Below are 22,334 nucleotides of genomic sequence, written 5' to 3' on the forward strand. Positions count from 1 at the left end.
TTTCACAGATTTCTGCTCATTTCAGTCAATTTCTAATTTTAGGAACATGTGAGACTGTGTTGATATGTAATGGTTATCTAAGTCTTAGTCTTAGCTATGAAATGGCAACCTCTTAACAGTTAAAAAAATAAACTTACTAATTGACTGAATATATAAAATATATAAATAGCCCAAATGTTTACACATTAACAAACTTAATCTCAAACATTTTAGTTAACTGAATATTATTTGTTCCAAGTTAGCCATATTTTAACTGATTTAAATACAATAAAAATCATTTACCAAATTAATGCAGATTCTAAGCCATTTGGACACACCTTCTCATTCAAAGAGTTTTCTTTATTTTCATGACTATGAGTCACACTGAAGGCATCGAGGGCTATTTGAGCAAGAAGGAGAGTGATTGGGTGCTGCGCCAGATGACCTGGCCTCCACAGTCACCGAAACTGAACACAATCCAGATGGTTTAGGGGTGAGCCGGACCGCAGACAGAAGGCAAAAGGGCCAACAAGTGCTAAGCATCTCTCGGGGAACTCCTTCAAGACTGTTGGAAGACCATTTCAGGTGACTACCTCTTGAAGATCATCAAGAGAATGCCAAGAGTGTGCAAAGCAGTAATCAAAGCAAAAGCTGGCTACTTTGAAGAACCTACAATATACATATTTTCAGTTGTTTCACACTTTTTTGTTATGTATATAATTCCATATATAATTCCACATGTGTTAATTCATAGTTTTGATGCCTTCAGTGTGAATCTACAATTTTCATAGTCATGAAAACAAAGAATTTAATTTCGCTCCGTTTTCCAGAAAACAAGACTTACTATTTTAAGTAATTTTCCTTCTCAAGTGAATGTGAGAAAACAAGGTAAAATACTGACCAAGAACACTTGAGGGTAAAGATAAACTAAAAATGATTGGCAAAGTGTTTGGAAGCAAAACTTATTAAGCTGTAAAATTAATTTAAAGTTAATGGAGATCTATAAGACTCTCTAGACATATAGACATATTTTGTTCCCTTTGTGCATTTCTTATATTTGTAACGGTCTTAAGCCTTCATTAAACCTGCAGAAACCCTATGTTAACCAGATGAAATTAGATTAAATTCATGCAATCTATTCTGTTTGTACACTGGATCAGACATTCAAATGAATGGCAAAATGCAGCTGCAACTAGAAACATGTTTGCCACAAATGTGGAAGTATTATCAGGAATCTAGGCTGAAAGCTGCAGTGTAGTTGCAAGGTGTGTGGTTTTGTTTTACTTCAGATGATTCAGCATCAGTTGCTGCGTTTTGAATGACAGGAGACTTGTTTTTAAAAGAAACATGCCAGTTTATGTACAAACACAGATCCCCTTCAGGGCTTCACACTTTTTGGAGGTGTGCTATGAATAAATAAATAAGAAAGAGAAGTGAACTGTTTTGAACTGAGCTGTTTTTCTTTTTTAATTCTGAAGAGTTGGACCTGAGGAACAGACATACGGTGCAATCAGGCGAATGTTAATCTGTGCCACCAGGCTCTGCATTCACACAGTGACTTAATTAAAAAGCATCTTCATTATGGATTGGATGCAGGTGCAGAACCAGAGCGGTTTTTCTTTTCTGATAGAAACAGAAACCCTGCAGGAACTCTTCACCTTTTCAGCAAATTGAAAATAGTTGCTCTCCGGAGCAAGTCAGGATTCAGGAAAACATTGAGCCAATTTAAACAATGCAGTGGAATGTGGCGTCTGTGATTCTGTAATCAAAATACTAATTTACTAATTTTTTATTTAATTATTATTATTATTTTTTTTATTATTAGCTTCAAATTCGGTACAATTCAGTGTTGTTTTAGTATTTCTTGAGCAGCATATCAGCATATTAAAATGATTTCTGAAGGATAGAAAACCATGTTTCCAGAAAACCAATTTTTACTGTATTATTTTACAAAATAAATGCGGCCTTGATAACCCAAGAGACATTCATTCAAAAACATTTGACCAGTAGTATATATGCACATAAGCAGAAGAGTGCATGCCTGTATGAAGTCTTCAAGTCTTTAAAGAAGGATGTTATTATACTAAATTGTTATTGAGTAGAATCTGCCATTGACGTGAATGTATTGTCTGTCTATTGAGCCGCTGCTGTCCGAGGTCCTGAATGTGTCAGAAGAACAGGAGCTCTCCATGGTGCTGACAGTATAAAACAGCTCCAGAAAGACTTGTACTGCTGTAGTTATGCTGAATCCTCCGCAGCTTTTATAAAGTTAAGTTAGCTCAGACCTTGAGCATTTGTGATATGTGTTTAAATATAGTGGAGTCCAAATATCTGAGACCACTTGAGAAAATTAAAGTTAAAGCAAAGATTAATTGAAATTACAGTTGAATTTAGTTTTTCAGACTTCCTTTGCATTCCAGATGTTTCAAAGAGGGTATTGTGTATTTGCTGTCCTTTTTTTATTTATCCAATATATATATATATATATATATATATATATATATATATATATATATATATATATATATATATATATATATATATATATATATATATATACACACACATATATATTACGTTTACAATTATTTGTTAATAATTTAATGTACAATTTAAGATTTGGTTATTTTAGTTTTAGTAGTGCAAGAATATTTTATAAATATATAATTTATAATTTATAAAAATAAAACAAAATATTATTTTACTTACATTTAATTATTAAAAATACATTTGAGACTGATATTTAAATTTTGGATATACAGTCAAGAGGCAACATGCTGTGTATTAAAAAAAGCAATGAATTGCTAAATTCTGGTTTTGAATTGAATTTCAATTGTCAGTTCAATGCATTGTTGAATGCTCTATGTTGAATGGTTGCATTATACTCCATCATTGTGAGCTATAAATATATATGTATGTATGTATATAATGTTAATTGTGACCCTGCTGTGAACTATTCACATATTTCTTTAATACTACTTCTGCAAAGAGTTTGGCATCAATGTGAACATTTCAGCAGATGCAAACTATTGCATGCTTCTTTACTCTCTATTTCTCTCCCATGCATTCTCCCTCTATCAGCTCATCTCTTTCCCACTCTCCAGCCCTGTGTGAGGCCTAGATATGTCTCCACATTTGTGAATCCCTGCTGCGCTGCTGTGGCGTTTGAGTGACGGGAGAACAGTGCGTTTCTGCATTAGCCACAAAACTCAGCAAAATCTCCCATTCCTCCTCTGTCTGGAGAAAACAGCGTCCTGTTCTTTCACACTCGTATTCTGCACACGCAACAGGCGGCGGTCTGTCCTCAACACGTCAATGCAATTTTCAGCTTCTTACCTGATTTCACCGCCGCAGGATTTGAGAAACAACCAAAGATATGGGTGTGAAATGCATGCATGCTTCACAATACATTGAGCTGGAAATAAAAAAAATTCAATGCACCACAGAATTTAGTAACTAATTATCATTGCTATAATAAAAAAAAAATATATATATTTTGGTTAATATTATGAATTAGATTTATTCGATTTATTATTATTATTATTATTTTTTTTATTTTTTTTTACATAACTTTAATTTAAGTTAGTTTTACTAATTTTGTTGTGAGTTCCTGTCATTTTAAATATGTCTATATTGTTTTTTACTATTTTTCTTTTAGTTTGTCATATTAGTACTTTAAGTGAAACTAAAATAATATATTAAATGTTTCCTTGGCAACTAGCTGAAATAAAGTATTACATTTAATTTAAATTTAAAAACATTTTAATTTTTATAACCCTGTATGATGAGGATAATAATATTAATGTTATTAATAATATTATAATAATATCATTAGTTAATTTGCATTTAAACTATTAAAGAAACCCTGAAGTTAATGTTCAAGTTTAATGTTAAGCCATTAAAAGAGGCTAATGGCAGGCCCCCATTGTGACAACTTGCCCTAATGGTAAGGAGAGCTTTTAAAATATATGGGGCATGTTGTCACACGTTTGCTCCTGGCCAATAAAGGAACTGTAGAAATGTTCAGTAGCTTTCCAATTGACAAGATTTATAGGCTAATATATATAAAAAATGGTTTAAAATGCAATCCTAAACAGAGGTGTGTGACAACTAGCCCCGTCATCCTTTTTTTAAGTAAAGAGTGAGTGTTAATGCACTATAATTGGAAAGAGCATGGTGTATATGTACTGATAACGTTGTAAGGATCATACATGATGAATTTCAAAGCAGAAATGTGGCTGTGTTAGGCAGGGGAAGTTGTAGGTTGTGTTGGTGGTGAAATTCCGCTATTGGCACGCGTGCAAATCCATCTCTCGCGCTCTCGCGCACTATACAGACAGAGCAGTGTTGTCTCGAGCTCGCCGTGAGCGGACTGTTACCGAGGCTCCTGACGGCGGAGGGAGGGACACGCAGTCCTGAGATGCTCCTTTATGAGGAGCAAAGCAATACATCAGCGACTCCAATGCGGTGGCCAATGTTTCTAATTCGGTTTCTGCGTCCGCTTCCCGCAGGATGCTGTTTGGTTAAAAATGCGCATATGAAATAATCGTGGGTGGGATCCCTTCTGCGTTGGCCACTGGATCTATTGGCGTTAAAACGTTTGAAGAAACGCTGGAAAACTGATCTGTATGCCGAGCAAACTGGATTGGAGATTTCTGAATAGACGCTTTGTGCGTTGCGTCTTTTTTCACTTCTTCTGAGGGGATTGTATCCGCGTTCTCCTCAAATGGTATTATTTTCGTGTCTATCCACTAAATACGGCCATATCGCACTGTTTTTACCTCACAGTGCCATGTTTTAGCCTATCTGAGGCGATCCGACGCGAGGCGAAAAGTCTGACTGGACCTCCTTCAGAAGTAAACCATCAACATTTCTGGATTCTTCGACGTTTTTTAATCTAACTGTGTTTTGGAAGCTGTAATTCACGTTTTGGATTAAATATATGCTGAAACTGTAAATATGTTTCGGGATTTCAAAAGACCGCTTGAATCGAGTGAAGAACCGTTAAGAAGCACCGTTAAATATTTCGCGGCATATTAGGATTCAAATTCCTGGTCCATATTCGTACGTTTATCGTTTTGTACGCATCATACAATACAGTGAGCATATTGTTTCGAGACTCTGGACCCAGAGGAGGTGATTTAGACATCATCCATCTGAAGATTAAGGACATTTCTGTGCTGCTCTGAACTTGAGGCGTTTGGATGCTCCAGTACGGAGGTAACGCAGTTATTTCATTCATTTTAAGGATTTAAAACGCCAACAAAATACTCACGATTCAATACTTTGCTTATTAGCATTCAGTTTGGAGATTACGCTTGGTTTACTCTCAAACGCCTGTTTGGTGTTTAATAAATCAAACGTTAGAGGTCAAATATTGAGCTATTGTTTGATTGTGATGCGATACCTTGACATAATTGCGCAATCTTCTTTAAAAAAAATCGTGTTTTGGTGGATTTGCTATGTTTATCAAATGCGCATCGCAAGACTTAGTCACATTAACGTAAGACCGACATTTTGATGAAAATAACTTATGGGATTTGGCATTACTGCTGTTGCCAGTCAGAAAATGTGGATTGATCTTTCTCTTTAAGTACCTTCTTGTAGACCTTTGTAGATTTCTCTAGACATTAAACTTTCCCTTGAACGCTTCTTTCATATTTAAATGTCAGTGTTTGGAAATGGGACGCTATAGGTTATGTAAAAGGTTTGCTCGAGAGCCAAAGTTGCGCTTTTGAACGGTTCCTTCAGCTGGACAGAGGAGGATTGTTGGGTTTATCGGTAACGCGGAGAGCAATGATTTGGGAGATGAGACAAACACAGTAGCGGATCCGGTACCGCAGTCCGGATTGAGTCCCGGAGCTCCCGGTGCTGTTGTTGGGGTGTGTCTGTCTGCGGCTGGGAACGCGAATGGAGCAGCGGCCGCTGGGGGCCACTGGCACATAACTCACACACACAAACTCACAGCCTACACGAACTACACCTAAAGAACGAATTGAATTAGTATCCTATTCTAGTATAGCATTTGGACGCGTGAAATGTGTGAATGTCAATGCATTAGATGATAAAATGCCAGACCAAGTCATTAATTACTGCTTCCATATGTTTATACTCTAAAGCATAATAGTTCCAAATGGGTTTTTTTCCATAAGTGATTCAATAGAAGAACACTTTTTGGGTTTGCAAAGAACCTTTTAGGGAGCAGTTCTTAGAAGAACCATTTTTTTCTTAGTCTTAATTACCCTTTTCTACTATAAAGAACCTTTCAGTGTTTCATGTATGCTAAAGGTTCCTCATGGAAGAAGCTTTATTTTTTAAGAGTGATAGGACTATTTTTGGGGTTCCTCAAAGAATCTTTGAGTAAACAGTTTTTAAAAGAACCATTTTTAATAATTTGAAGATGCTTTGCCATTACAAAGTGGCTTTTGTGCAATGGATGTGTTCCAGATGTGTGAATGCCAATGCGTTAGATAGCAAAATGCCAAACCGAGTCATCAATACTGCTTCCATAAGTTTGCACTAAAGAAGTAAAAAAAGCTTTATTTTTATGAGTAATAGGACTCATTTTTTGGTTCCTCAAAGAATCTCTCAGTTAACAGTTCTGAAAAGAACAGTTTTTAATAATTTGAAGAGTATTCTCCACTATAAAGAGACTCATGGGCAATGCAAATCTTCCAAAGGGTTCTTCAAGGAACTGTAAATGCCATTAAAGCACTAGAGTGGTATGCCACAAAAGTATTTTATTGAGCTGAAAATGTTTTTTTTAATGCAATATCTGAGCTGTTTTATAGCTGAGTTTCTTTGCTCAACTCAATGTCTGTGGACTATTAAAAGGCAGAATAGAATGACTGTTCATTTCTGTAGTTTGGTCTTCAAATCAGAATTGATATAGAGCCCAACGGGTACTGCAAGTAAAAACCCAATTTATTTTCTCCACAGATACTGATTTTTTTTTTTAACCAACCTTGAGTTCTGCATGTGTTTGTAGATGCCACAAGTTACTCTAAAAATACTGTATGATTTTTAACATTTTGCAGTAAACTTAGAGTAATTTGAACATTTTAGAATAAGGTTCCATTAGTTAACATTTTGATGCATTAACTAAAATCAACTAACAATGAGCAGCAGTTTATTTGTTACAGTATTTATTAATCTTTGTTATCACTAATAAATAAAAATACAAATGTTTATTGTTAGTTCATATCCATTAAATAATATTATAATATAATATAATAAACAGATACATCTTTTGATTTTAATAATGTATCAGTGAATGTTGAAATTAACATTAAGAGCATTTTAATTGTTAGTTTAACTAATATGAACAAATACAACCTTATTGTTAAGTGTTATCAACTTAAGCTGTTTTTATACTTCTAATCGGTGACAATGCATCAACAGTTTTATATTTTTCTGTCATTTTAAGCTTGATTACATCATTCGCAGTGGGATACCGGTTCATTAAATCATAAAAGTACAATGTCTAGCTTTTGTCTTTTTCCCAATTTTCATACAACTTAGCTTCAAATCAAACATTGTATTAATGTTGTGATTCATCTAAAAGCCAGTTGGTTCAAGGCTTAGATCTCGTTATTTAGGATTTTTCAAAATCCCTGTGAAGATAATGAATGGAAAGAATACTTTAGTAACCAAGGCCACTGAAAAAGTCAGAGCATATTGATAAAACCAATTAAAATGTCCCATTTTCCAAATAAAAGGCTTTGTCCACTACTTAACAGCTTTGAGCTTTAATAAATAAATAAATAAATAAAAACTGAATAAGCAGTGCATGCATATTTTTTTCGCTTTATTCATTTTTAAATATATTGGTCATCACAGACAACTTTTCACAAAACAATTACATCTATATACAGTGTATGTGTATATATATGTGTGTGTGTGTGTATAGTATTTATAGTATGTAAAGTCTTTTTGTTTGTGTTGGTCATTGGGCAGCAGTTGCTCAGGTCTCATCAGTCAGTCTTTCTTCCCACCAGTTTCCAGTTTGTCTTTACAAATAACACTCCTGACTCAGTATTACTCACCCGGCAGCAGCACACGTCCGCTCTGATGACTCTTTCCTGTAACCCAGCATGAGGAATGATGTGTGAGGGCTCTATTATTGTAATACTATAATTACCATGTAAACAGAAGCCTGATGAAATGTGCCATTTGTTCAGCCGCCACCAAACTGCACTGAGCAGCGATCATGTGACGTAGAACTTGATCATGATTGGTTGCCAGTTCGGAACCGAAACAGATGGATTCGGCGGTTCTTCAGAGATTCAGCAAGAAATCTGAAATGCACCACACACACGTGATTAGCGACAGCTGGATTATTTAAGCGATCTAACCCATGCTTCGGGCCCCATCCTGTTGCCAGATCCTCACGGGATGGTTGACGCTCTGCAGGTAGTAAATGGTTAATGCTGGTGATATGGATTATCCCGTTCACAGACATGCATATTAGATTCAGTTTGAATGATAAGTAGAATGCTCTGGGCTGGTTTCGATAAAGGATAATTTTATTCCGCTTGTGTTACGCAAACAGCCTCTGGGCTTAATAACGCAGATTGTGTTACCATCATGTTTAATTCAGACACGGCATGTTTTTGCCATGTCTCCTGGTCTACCGCTCGTCTAAGTGTGTGTGTGGAGTTTAACCGAGCGTTAACGTATCATAGAGACTGTCGGCGACACTAATGGAGTTAGTTGGTTTGCGTCATTTCTTTCAGGTTTGGGCCTAATTAAGCCATTCCTGCTTTCGTGTCAGACGCTGGGTAGAGAGGCTGATGTTAGATCACGTCTTAATGAGCACCTGAATCATTAAAGGCTGTGTACGGATGACTCGAAATGAAAATTCACAAAGGTATAGAAACTTTTCTGTCATGTCTCATTCGCAGTGGACTGAATACATTTGAAGTGAACAGAACTCAATTACCAAGACAAGTCATCCCGCAGTGAAATGTGTGGGAATATATCAACACAAAATCAAGAGAAAATACATCGTACAGAATTAAAAAATGAAGCCAGGTGATTGTTTTTGTGACTCTATTTGCATAACATTAAAAGGTAAAAACTGCAGCTTTTTATTTCACAATTTTGACTTTTTGCACGCAAATGTCGATTCCATATAAATACAGAATTGGACAATATAAATTTAGAATTTGGAGACATAAACAGAATTTAAATATATACAGTATGCACAAAATTACTATAAATACTAATAACACAGAATTGTGAGATATGCAGAATTATGGGTTATAAATATACAATTCTGAGAAGAAAAGTCAAAACTTTTAGATTTTTGCGGTTGCAAGGGAACAAGTCTATTTATTTTTTATTCCATGGCAGGAAAAAGTTGTAAATATGAGAAATAAATTTACAATTGAAAAAAAAAACCTATTACCTCCAGATTTCATTATTTCTCGACCAAATATAAATACACAATAAAATAAAACATTGGTAAAATACGTTTTTCCTTATGATTAACATGATTTTGACATTTCTTGACTGTTTTTATAAGATTCAGATTATTTGAGTTCTCTAATGTGATGCATTTCTGTGTAAAACAGCATATTTGATTGGGGAAATAATCAAAGGTGAAACTATTTAATATGGTGATAGGATTGTGAAAATGAACTTTTTATATTTATCGTATATTATTTTTCCAGAGAGATGCAGCTTCAAGAACATCAGCCTAAAAGAAAAGTCATTTCAGAAGTGCAGAACTGTTTAAATAATTTATGTCTTATCTTATTCTATAGTCGTGCACCCTAGTTCTTAAATTTACTGTATAGGCTGGTAAATGAAAAAAGTTGCTAAAAATACTAAAGGTTTATGGTTTCTGTGAGTGTTTTTTGAGGATATAAAAGTGTGAAAATGTGGGTGGTTTTGCTTGGACGCTCTGAATGAATGTTTTGCTGTGTCTAAAGTGTTTCTAGCTTGCTATAATGTTGTGGATGGTTACTGTGATAATCTGGCATTGTCTAGATTTGGTTTGAATGGCTCCTTCAATGTTATAATGACAAGATCAATGCTAAACATCAGGTTTGTTGAAGAGTGACCCCTCGACGATCTTCTCTCCAGGTCATAATTCTGCGATCCGAGTCTTTTGTATTCACATTACTGCTGTCTGAAGGGAAGGCGTTTATCTTTGTTGGTTATTGGCTGATGAGGTATCAGAAAACGCTCTAAGCTTCTTTGTGCAAGAGCAAAAATCGCTTTTAGCGGCGGATAAGAGGGAGATAATATCAGATAAATCCTGCGGCCTGTGTTAGCATGCAGCATTAGCCGTGTAATAGCATATGGAGTGCAGTTTGACAGAGAAGGATCAGATGGCCGCCAGTCGTTTACCACAGCTCCGTCTTAATCGCGGAGGGTTAACAGTTATTTCAGATGCATGCAGAGACAGATAGCCGAGGCCTTTTAGATATTCTGAGCGCATGCTTTTAAAACTCCCCCATGGCTGTAACAGAAGTCTGCAGTGGCTTGATAACTCGCGTGCTGTCAGTCTCTGTCGCCGAAGCTACATGTTCTGCCTCAGAGCTTCTTCTCTTCAGGAATAATTTAAAAGTTCTGTGGGACACGTTGAATTGTCCTGCGGCGATGGCAAGACAGACGTATAATTAAGATGGAGAAAAGACGAGTTGTTTGCAGATGAACACTTTTGAAAAGGCCTTGTGACATGTCCAAGAGAATGTGAGGGAACTGTCATGCGTCACTCAGTCTGACAGATGTCCTGCGATTGGCTCAGAGGTTGTGGTGGGCGTGTCTCATGTTACGGAGTAATTATACTTGCAACATGTAGTTGATGTAAATTAAATTCAGAAATTATTTAGCCTAGATTTTTTTAATAATTAACTGGTAATGTATATTTATAGATAAGTGTTTATTATTATGATTATTTATATGTGTAAGCAATATTGCAACTTCAGTTGCCTTATCTGTTATATTAGTATTATTGATATTCCATTATAGTTTCTGTTGAATGTTAGATGTGATTTTTATTTGTAGACTAAACTGAATCCTTCACCTTTTTTGATTATTTTGTCTTTTTATTTGGAATTTAATACACACTTAACAAAAGGTTTTATAAAATAAAATATGGTTTGGTTTGCATCTGTTAAATTTGAAAATTAAAAGAGAAAATAATCATTAATAAAGACATTATGTGTGAGCAATATTAAAACTTGTTTCATCTATTCTTATTTTAGTATAACTGATGTAACATTATAGTTGTTATTTTGAATTAGATTATAATTTAATAATTTTTATTTTATGTTCACATTTTAATTTTAATAAAACTTGTAGTAATTTAGTGTGCTTTCATTTTTAGTAGCCTTTTTAATGCCTGTATAGTTTTTAGGAATTTTTTATATTTTTTATTTGTTTACATATATATATTTTTTTTATTTCAACAAATGTTCATTTTATTTCAAGTGACAAAAATATTATTTTATTGTTTTAGTTAACTATACGAACACTGCTTACATTAAAATTGGATTTCATACATACATATATATTGCTTTATAAATCTCTACTGGTTGACATGTATACTGTTAAACAGCATATATGCTGTCACATCACCCTGCACTACTTGGAGGAGAGGAGTAAAGGAGGGAATGGTAGGGAGCTACAGGAGGTCAATAAGGAGAGAATGAGATGCTGAAGAAATGTGATAGAGTCACGTGTGTCGAGCTGTTGAGCTGTCAGTGCAGGCGGTTTAGAGAGAGAGACAATCTGTCCATGAGCCTCACCAATCCGCAGGGTGTGTCACGCCTGTCATAAATGCCATTCATGTGGAAATAAGCGTGAGCGGATGAAAAACACCTTCGCCTTGACACACACATATATTTCCTAAAGGAAAACCTTAAATCAGAGGAGCGAGAAAAAAATGGAAGAGATTCTCTATGACCACTAGGGTTGGGTGATGTCTACCAAATTGGCATCGGACGATGTCTACCGTGAAACACCGTGATGGACAGGTTGGGGTGTGCCCGAAGCGTAACACAAATTACTTGTTCTACGGAGTCAATAAAAGGTTAGCCGCTTGCTAGCGGTAGCCTGTTGCATTACTGTACATGGAAGTACAGGCTATACTTCATTTCCTTTCCAAACAGGGAACTGGGATGCGACAGATTGTGGGAGAGTTGGCAGGGTTGGGGGTGTGGGTTTGAATCACGATGTCAGCTTAACATTGTGCTGTCTGTCAGCCATTGGCAATCGGCCCTGCCCTAATGACCCCCAACAGGATGCCAAAACTGGTGTCTGGTTTAGTGTTTCTTCATAATGCCATTAAAATACTGAGTTTAATGGTAAAATATGTATTCACATCTTTCAGGTGCTAGATTTGTGAGCAGGTCATAAAGTAATTAGGTCTGTCAAAGTGAAAGCATCAGTTAATATGTTCACATTGCCACAATGTTAGAAGTTTGTAACATCAGAAGGTTGTAGTTTAATGGAATTGATTAGATTTGGTTGGAGATGAGGTTGCAAAAAGATTTTACAGACATTTTTAAGATTCCAGATTTTTAAAGACATTTCCAGTAAATTTCAGAAATATTCCAGAAACTTTACAGGATTTTTTGGGGGAATATTACAGGGGTTTTGGGAAAGATTCTGGAAATGGATGGGAAAATGTCCACCCCTTTGCAACCCTAGTTAGAGTTGTTTGTAGTTGAATGGAGTTGGCTGGTGTTGGTTGGCGCTGGTTGGTGCTTGCTGGCTTTGGATACCAAAGCTTGGTTCCAATGGCCAACATTAGCAGGTTGGGTTGGGTGGAGTTGATTGAAGTTGGTTGGTGTTGGTTGGCATTGATTGGTGGAGCTTGGTTCCAATGGCCAACATTAGAACTTTAGGTTTGTTGAAGCTGGTTAGTGTTTGTTGGGTCAATGTGAATTGACCTTTTAACACCATCAACAGATTAAATCCATTTTAATTACATTTTAACTGCTGAAAACTGTAAAATCTGATTGGAACATTTGGAACTGATTGAATCTAATCAAAGCTGCAGCATAAGCTTATTTCACACACACACACACACACGGATGGTCCCTGGTTGACCAGCCTTTTATCGGTAAATGATGGAGAAATACCCTGTTATGGGTCATTTATTTATAAATCAAACAGAGATAGGACGTTTGACAAAAGCAGAGGTCATTTGGAAGAGTGAAACGCTGTTGTTGAAATAAAATGCTGATGCCAGTAAGGTTGTGCTCTTAAAGTGAGGGCGCAGTTTTCAGTATGAATGAAACCGTCATTACATTACTTGTGTACTCAGTAATGCTCATAACACCCTGTTTAGGGTAAAAATTTTAAAAATATAGATTTCCTCTAAACGATTCCCTGAATTATCGTCATTATATACCAGAAATATATAAATGGGGGGGGGGGGGGGGGGGGGGGTGGGGCTTGGGTTGTCCATATCGCCCATTCCTAACTGGCTGTCAAAAGTTTAAAATAATTTGTGATATATTCCATTTTTTCACTCAAATTACCAAACTTATTTTTTCAGCTGCCCAAATTCATTGTCTCAGGATCATAGGCTTACAGTGGTAAATTGGGGGAGGGCAATAAGTTTATGTACTTGTTCGTTTTTGCATGATGTATTAAAAACTAATAAAAATTCAATTTGATTGACATCCAAGAAAAATACTTGATTTTGGTGGAAATGGGGTAAAAGAGAGAGATAGAGCGACAGGAACAGAGAACAGAGTGTGAAAAGCCATGTAACGCCATTAGATGATAGAGGACAAACCCCTAATGAAGTAATGAACCGAGATCATTAACATCTAACATGGACCGAATAACATCATAAACTCACATCTGCACTGAAACAGAGAGCTGAACCTGCCTGGTAATGAGGCTGATGGAAAACATTAAGACCGACAGAAGTAATGAATAGAAAATGACACTACTCCAGGCCTGGAGTTTAGTTATTTTCACTGTTATTGTTTGCAACACGCTGGTTTGGGGTCCGTTCAGGTTCAGTCTCAGAAGATTAGAGACCGCCACCTCTTCAGGCAGAAAACACTCATTTCATTTCATTCCTCTGTCTTTCATTCATTCCTTCAGCCTTTCATCATCTCATTTCCCAAGCGCACGAGAAGCAAATTAGCTCCTTGATTTAATTCCAATGAAACCCAAATTATTGCTCTAGAGCTCTTGTTTTAAGAAATATTAATTACATTCCTCATCTGCATCAGAAGATTCTGAACTCGGGAACATCTCTAAATTTATATCATTTGACCGTCGTATCAGTGGCAGATGATATGCATATAAAATGTGGCCTACATGCAGACGGATCTCTCACGGGTCTGTGTTTGGCGAGTGACTTTGGCTGTGAAAGTCCGGCTCAACCTCCATCTGTCCCTGACACTTCACGGACTCCACCAGAATCAATCCGGCTCAAACCGAGGGCGCTTTCACACTAGAGCTGCTTTCAGAGTTGTTTCGTACTGGAGTGAGATACACTATAGTTCACAAGATTAATACTTTCATTCAGCGAGGATGCATTCAACTGATCAAAAGCCACATTAAAGGCTTTTAGAATGGAAATAAATGCTGTGTCTTTTCAATAAACAGTAATCAAATGCTTTTAAAGAGGAATGTGTAAAGTATGTTTGTGAAAGAATAAAGATAAATTTTTCGACTTTCCTCTTTAAATACAGTAAGGATCAGCTGTATGCAAAGTGACCTACATTTGGTTTTTGGCCACTAAAAATGGGGAAAATTCAATGTTTTGCACAAAAGTCTGCATTGAGATCCCGCTATCTCTTAGAATGAAACATAGAGAGTTTAAAATGATAAAATAAAAAGAAAAGTTTGTCAATAATCAAAATTTGTATATATTTAGATATATAGAGTATTTAATACTTCTTTAATTGGGCGAACACAAACTTTGGAAATGTAATATTTTTTGACAGATATGTTCTATGCAAATGTTTTGCTAGAGGTAAAAGATACACATTTTTAGTTTCAGCATTATTTGTTACTGATTATTTTAACAGAAAAAAGTACCAGCTGTATGCAAAGTGCCCTATAAATATAGTAATTTTACCCCCTGTAATTTGAAAATATAATTTTGACTCCCTCTACAAAACAGAGGTTTACTTAAATGTTTAAACTGCGTAAATGAACTGCTATTGATGGCATAAAATGTGTCTGTTGTTGTATAAATAATTTCTTCCTTGGTCTCCCCAGTAATTGCCTTTAGCAAGAAGCTTGCGTTCTTCACATCTACTAGAATTAATCCACAGCAAAAGACGAGTGCTGTTGTGAATGTATTAAGGTTTGGTAGTAAAACCAAATGAGCCTCGTATCAGCAGAAGCTCTGAATTAAATTGACCTGTGCTGGTTTAGCTTCCATATAAAACAGACCAATCCTCGCTGAACCTCTAAATCAAATTCACCAGTCCTGGCTTAACGTTTATATCACGAAAAAACAGTCCTGGCAGAACCTGCATGTCAAATTGAAAAATCCTGGATTAAAATTCATATCCGAATGAACCTCTATATCAAATTGACCGATCCTGGCAAAGCTAATTCTGCTTTAATCCTTTTTTTAAGCCAGAGTTGGACTCTAATAATGGGGTTTGGATCTAAAAACTCTATTGAATTTAATGGAAGGTCAAATGAAATCACAATAATCACTAAATCATTTTTCATGACCTTAGATGTTAGCATAATTGGTGCGAGATCAAGCATGTAGAAGCATTTAATGTACTCTGAAAGGAAACCAAATGCATTGATTGTACAACAACAGTGTCTTTGATTCAAACGAATAATCAATTATTGTGCCATGGCTGAACATTTCCCAGCGTTCTCATCAATCAGGACTGTCGTTTGTATCCAACGCTCCAGCTGCGGTTCGCTAGCTGATTTAGCATTTCCACTCCGCCACGTTCCGCCAACAATCTGGACGATTTTTCAGCACTGCTGCCACGGCACAAAAGAAGTAACCTTTTGTTTTTATTGTTTGCTAACAACTTTTTAAACACATTGTAGATCTTGTAAGGCTAAACTAATCATTGAGGTGATTATGTTTGCCCACTATCTTCCAGGCGAAGCAGACAATTTATCAGCCTGCGACAAAATCCAAGGTGCTTCTGTTTGATTAATAACTTTTTAATGTTCACTAGTGCTGAGCCATTTAGATGTGGCCTGCAGTATAGAAGCTCAAGCCCTCTCACTCCTGACTAAACATGTCTCTAATCGATGCTAGTTTTAGACTTGAGAGCATCTGTCAGAAAATTGTATATCAGGGCTCTAGCTGAGTCTACATTTGTCAAATGTCACACTGTGGACTTCTTTGGGGTGAAATTCTGAATCTAAATTATCCTTTTTATTTATGAGATTAAATTAGAATTTAAAGGCAAAGTTCACCCAGAAATTAAAATTTGCTGAAAATGTCCTCTTCCTCAGGTCATCCAAGATGTAGGTGAGTTTGTTTCTTCATCAGATTTGGAGAAATGAAGCATCGCATCACTTGCTCACCAATAGATGCTCTGCAGTGAATGGGTGCCGTCAGAATGAGAGTCTGATAAAAACATCACAATAATCCACAGCGCTCCAGTCCACCAGTTAACATCTGGAGAAGACAAAAGATAAAACAAATCTAGAATTAAGATGTTTTAAACTAAAATAAGAGTCCATAACCCATAATAATGCTTTCTCCAGTGAAAAAGTGTTCTGGTCTGAATCAGGAGAGAAATCTGCAAAGATCAAGCAGCGTTTGTCACAAGCCAAAACCGCTCTAAACTTATATGTGGCTGGATTATAAATGTCTTAATAATGGATTTGTGCCTTACGAATATGCAGTTTTTGTCTTCTCCAGATGTTAACAGATGGACTGGAGTGCTGTGGATTATTGTGATGTTTTTATCTGCTGTTTGGACTCTCGTTCTGACGGCACCCAATCACTGCAGAGCATCCATTGGTGAGCAAGTGATGCAATGCTACATTTCTCGAAACCTGATGATGAAACAAACTCATCTACATCTTGGATGGCCTGAGGATTTAAAATTTATTTTAAAATTTTGGATAAGCTATTCCTCAGTCTGCATACAATAATCAATATTTGGACCAGGGTCTTTAGTAGCCAACATGACCCAGAATGTTCCTCCATGTCTGGATGGTACGGAGGCAGTGATGTTGTCGTGGTGATACGGGAGGTGTTATGCTATTATGCTGTGTTGAGGATGTGATGTTGCTACGGAGATCAGGGATTGTCATGGTGATGTAACAGAAGGAATGGTGTTAAGAGAGATGATGGGATCATGTTGCGCTGTACTATTGATTTGAGGTCATTGTAATGGATTACAGTCAGATTCCAGCTCCGAAAACTGACCGTAAACACTAATAAACTTAAACACCGTCATTCTCTGAAATGTCTTGAATGCATTACCTGCCACCCTGTAAGCATCTGAAGAAAGCTAAGAGGATTTTTTTCTATGAAAAGCAGACAAACGACAATGACTTTTAGACAGTAAAGAGATTACACAGAGCCTTTTCCTGTCATCTCCTGATACTCAGATTTCCTCCTGAGCAGAACTACAGTTATCTCACATCTGCCCCCTGTAGAGTTTCAGAGCATTTTTTTTATTATATTTTTAATTTAGTTTAAGTAATTTTATGTGTATTTTTTTATTTTATTAGTTTTTTAAAGACAAATAAAATTATATACAAATTATATTTATATCAGTTTTAGTAATTTTAGTTCTTGAATTTATATTTCAGTTTCTTGCCGAGGGAACATTTCTTTGTTTATTTATGTATTTATAAAAAAAACTATATATATATATATATATATATATATATATATATATATATATATATATATATATATATATATATATATATATATATATATTTATATATATATATATATATATATATATATATATATATATATATTATTATTTTTTTTTTATTTTAATTTTGTTTCAGTTTACAAAAATGTTCTTAATAGTTTGTATGCCAACTATTGACTAATTTCTGTTTCACTTTCTAAATTTTAGGAGAAACATTTGATACAAAACTGATAAATCAATGGTAAACCAACTTTAAACAGCTTTGACTTCTGTAATCTGACATGAAGCAGGATATTTAGAGAGAAATTAATGTTGGGGCTGGATTGAATCAATAAAGACTTAATTGGATTGTGTATTTGACATCTGGTTAAAAAATATAAGCTTGGTGGCGTCAAAAGAAAAATAAAGTAATTTCAGAGGCGGAGCAAGTTATGGTACGATGAAAGATTATGGAGGTAAGCCAATTTTCTTCTTTGGAGTAACATACAGTGATGAATTGTTGGCAGTAGTAGTTGTTTTCATTCTGAGTCTGTCCTTCCTATCTGGTTCTGTTGGTTTCATGTAGAAAGCCACTTGGAGATTCTTTCCAAGTGATTTACTGTATTTAGTTTCCACTCACAGCTTGCATGATGTAAGAAGATCACCAAAGATTTAAACGTGCCACAGCTTCCATGCCAATCTAATCAGACATAATCATTTCAAAAGCGTCCTAATGTACGGCGCAAGCAGCTTAAGCGCTACTTTTTGGAAAGCACAGCTTGAAAGGTTTGGAGAGCATTAGCATAGAGCGACTCGACTTAAAAGCCAGAAATCCATTTATAGCGCAAATGGCACTGAAAGAGAAAGGACGGAAACAGACAGACAACAAATAATGAAATAAAAACATTGCATGCACACAGTCCCGCGGGACACAGATTAGCTATCATCGAGGGAAGGAAATGTGCATTTCAGTAGCCGTAAGCTCTTGTTTGCAGGCTGAAACCCACCGTTGAGTGGAAGATCTGACAGCAGACAGCATGTCCGTGATGATGGAGCGCTCCAAACAGCCATTTGTTGGTCCGCCTCTGCGGCAGACAGCGTGATTGATGTGTTCACTGCCATTAGCATGGGGGCTAAATCAGTGGTCTGTGTTGGACCTCTGCCACTCTCGCTGTTCACGCTCCATGTTCATTAGCTTTCGAAAGGCTTTTTTTTTATCACCTTTAGACTTTGATTTATTATCTTAGAGTTTGGAATGCAATCGTAACTACCTTAAATTGCCCTTGAGAATCAATAAAGCACGTCTGTCTGTCCGCGTCAAACTGAAAATGATCATCACTGTGGCCTGTACTCTATATTATCAACACCCACTCATTACTGAACTACTGTTCTTCTTTTTCTTTTGAGATTAAATTTAAAATGCATTTCACACCAGACCTTCACACTGGTCTGACTTGGGTTGCTATATCTTTTCTAACTGATCAGATTTTCGTTAAATGGAAGATCAGTCCCATAGACTTTCATTGAGGGTGTCATAACTTTTTATGCTAAGACTGAGATTGTTTAACTGTCTATCATTAGAAAAGATTAATGACTGTCCTTGAATAAAGCATGGTATACTTTTCTTTTATTGTTTTCATGATATTAAACATGTTAGCAATGTATGCTAACAACATGCTAGTCATGTTAAAAACATGCCAACAACATGCATACATAAAACACGTTATCAAATGCTAATCATATAAAAACATGCTAGAAACATGGTAACAACATGTTAACAACATGTTAATATTATGCTAACAACATATTAATCATACTAGTTAACATGTTAATAACGTTAGCAAAATGCTGGCAACATGTTAATCATGCTAAAAACTAGCTAAACATGCTAACAATGTGGTAGAAACATGCTTGTAGTATGCTAATTGTGCTAAAATTGTGTTGCCAAAATACTTACGTGTTAAACATGTTAGCAATATGCTATCCATGCTAAAAACATGCTAGTAGTTATTGTGTTAGAAACATGCTAGCAATATTCTAATCATGCTAGAATCAGGTTAGCAACATATTAACAACATTTTATTCTTTCTAGCAGGATCTTGATAGAAAACATATTAACGTGTTATTCTTGTTAGTAGCATGCTAATCTCGTTAGAAATATGCCAGCAATGTTAATCATGCTAGAAACATGCTGATTATGCACGCAACATGCTAACAACATGTTCATCTTGCTAGCAACATGTTAATCATTCTAGAAACATGTCAACATACTAATCTTGTTAACAAAATGTTAGCGCAAAAATGGCTGGATTGCATTCACATTACACTGCGTCCTCGTCTACTTCTGGAGCAGGACTCGCTGATCGAAAAACACTCCAATCAGAAGCTCGTTTACACTCATCTTTTCAATATATATGTGGACAACATCAGATGGCATGTTGATGCCAGGTGTAAACACAGCCTTAGCAATGTGTTAAATCATGTTATCAACACGTGCCTCTTTAAACTTTCAAACTGTAAGCTTTTACAGCTGCTCCAAACTTTCAGAACAGGCTTTCTCAAGCCAACTTCACAAACTTTACCCATCTGGGATTGTTTTGTTGTCAGTGTCCATCCAATAGTGGTACAATTCCTCTTATAACAGCAGGTGGATTTCATTCTAAAACAATGAAAAGTGCCGCGCTTGTGTTTGCAGTAGATGTCTTTGAACTTCCCCACATAAACCATTCTCCCAGCCTCTTTTTATGTCTCAAACCGGGATCTGGTTTCACATCACTATAGATCTGCAGTTCTCAGCTGCTAGAACACAAACGCTGTCGTCAGCATTTCTGCGGCCTCTCGTATTGATCGGATGCTCTGGATGCAGGAGGAATGTTGCCTTTACTATGGAGAGATTCAAGGTAAATGGCACCAACTGGAAACCTGAGCTCTGAAAGTATTGCAGATAAATATCATCATTACTCGCACATGATAATGTGTGTTTCGATGGATTCTTAATGCGTCGTCTTGATCTTACTGCGAACGATTCATCAGTGCATTTTCTACTAAATTAAAAACAATGCTCCGATCTGGTGTGAAACAGCAGTCAGTTGATTCACAATCGTCTAAATCAGATCCCACTGAGCATAGTTGTTTTCATTAGATATATATTTGACTCTAAAATATGTCACGCAGTATAGGTGATGTCAGTATTTTGCTCTTAGAAATGTTAAATGCAAAGAAAATGCAAAAATAAAAGCCCCCTTTGCTGGAGACGGTAGGGATATTCAACACTGTAAATCCTCATGTATGAAATAATAATCTGAACATTTTCAAACTGAATAGTTTCTTGAAACTATAGACAGATTATTAAAAAGGCTCAGTTAATATCATATACTGAGAATATAGAGGTGAAGTAAAATTTTCAGAGCAAAAACGCTTTTTTTTTTTCAACAACACTGGAGACTGAACAAATATCTTCTATCACGTCTCACAGAATTAAAGTCATTTCGGGTAAGCAACTGATGGCAAAATGTGGATTTTGAGCTGGATTTTCTCTTCAAGACCCGATCTGACACAGGTTTATCTGGGGACGTGGTCACATCTGCATTTAGAACAACACTTAAATGTCACGGTGGCAAGCCGTTATCATCCTCTATCAGCTCGGAGCAAGACTTTCTCGCCTGGTTGACTCTGGAGCAGGTCTGAAGTGGCCCGGCCTCACAAGGTGAAAACAGGTTTTCAGCAGCTCACTGAAGCGGTTTTCTCCCGCCGGGGGTTCTTGCGAGCACAGGCTAAGAGAATTTAAATGTCAGGAGCTTATTATGTCAACAAAATTTAGCGTCAGTCCGGTCCACTTTAACGCATCCCTGATTCTGTTGCTATAAGCTGGAAATGTGATGCATTATTGATTAAAGCGTGTCACAGAAAGGCAGCCGGAGGAAGAGCATGAAACATTTCCACCATCGGATGACCAGCAGGGGAAGAGAAGGTGTGAGGTGCGTATCACTCTCTGTAGAAAAGCTTCGAGATGATGGAGGACGAGCCTGGGTTTACGGCTACAGCTGCAGACGGATGAGTGATTGCTCAGATCATCTGTGTTGTTGAGGAGAGTGATGTTACTATTAGGGACGATTACTGGTTTGACGATAAATCATGATTAAATTCCCCATGGTTAGTATTACCGTTTCATCTTTAAAACCGTAATAGATTACCGCGATTTGAATAACTCAAAATAAATAAATAAATACTGTCCAGCACAAAGCACAGTTTTCAGTAAGTCTCATGTGCACACAACATTTTTTGAGTGAAAACTGGAGAAACGCTGAGAGGTTTTAAAAGCGCGCTAAGTGAATTATTCAAATGCATATATGAATAAATTAATTATATGAATGCACCTCTGAATGTTCTGACTGTCTTCAGAAACGATTAAATGGCTTTTTGTTTTCATCTTCGTCCCATGTAATACCTAAAGGAAGTGTTCTTAATAGCAATGATGTTTTGTCCACTGAGTTAACAGGAAACAGCTGTAATTCTGCTTTTCCATAAGCGCCACCTGCTGTCAGAGAGTGGATTTACAGAGAC

At 36.2% G+C, this 22,334-nt stretch overlaps 1 protein-coding gene across 2 annotated transcripts in view; it reads left to right on the forward strand.

The window, feature by feature from the left end:
- The first annotated feature begins 4,347 nt into the window (after positions 1-4,347).
- Positions 4,348-22,334, forward strand: part of LOC127972095 (leucine-rich repeat and fibronectin type III domain-containing protein 1-like) — a 113,293-nt gene continuing 95,306 nt past the window's right edge. For both annotated transcript variants that reach the window (XM_052575380.1, XM_052575381.1), the window contains exon 1: positions 4,348-5,199. The gene's annotated coding sequence lies outside the window, so the exon portion shown is untranslated. The remainder of the gene's footprint in view (positions 5,200-22,334) is intronic.

Source organism: Carassius gibelio, chromosome B15 (assembly GCF_023724105.1).
Source record: "Carassius gibelio isolate Cgi1373 ecotype wild population from Czech Republic chromosome B15, carGib1.2-hapl.c, whole genome shotgun sequence".
Taxonomy (NCBI): domain Eukaryota; kingdom Metazoa; phylum Chordata; class Actinopteri; order Cypriniformes; family Cyprinidae; genus Carassius; species Carassius gibelio.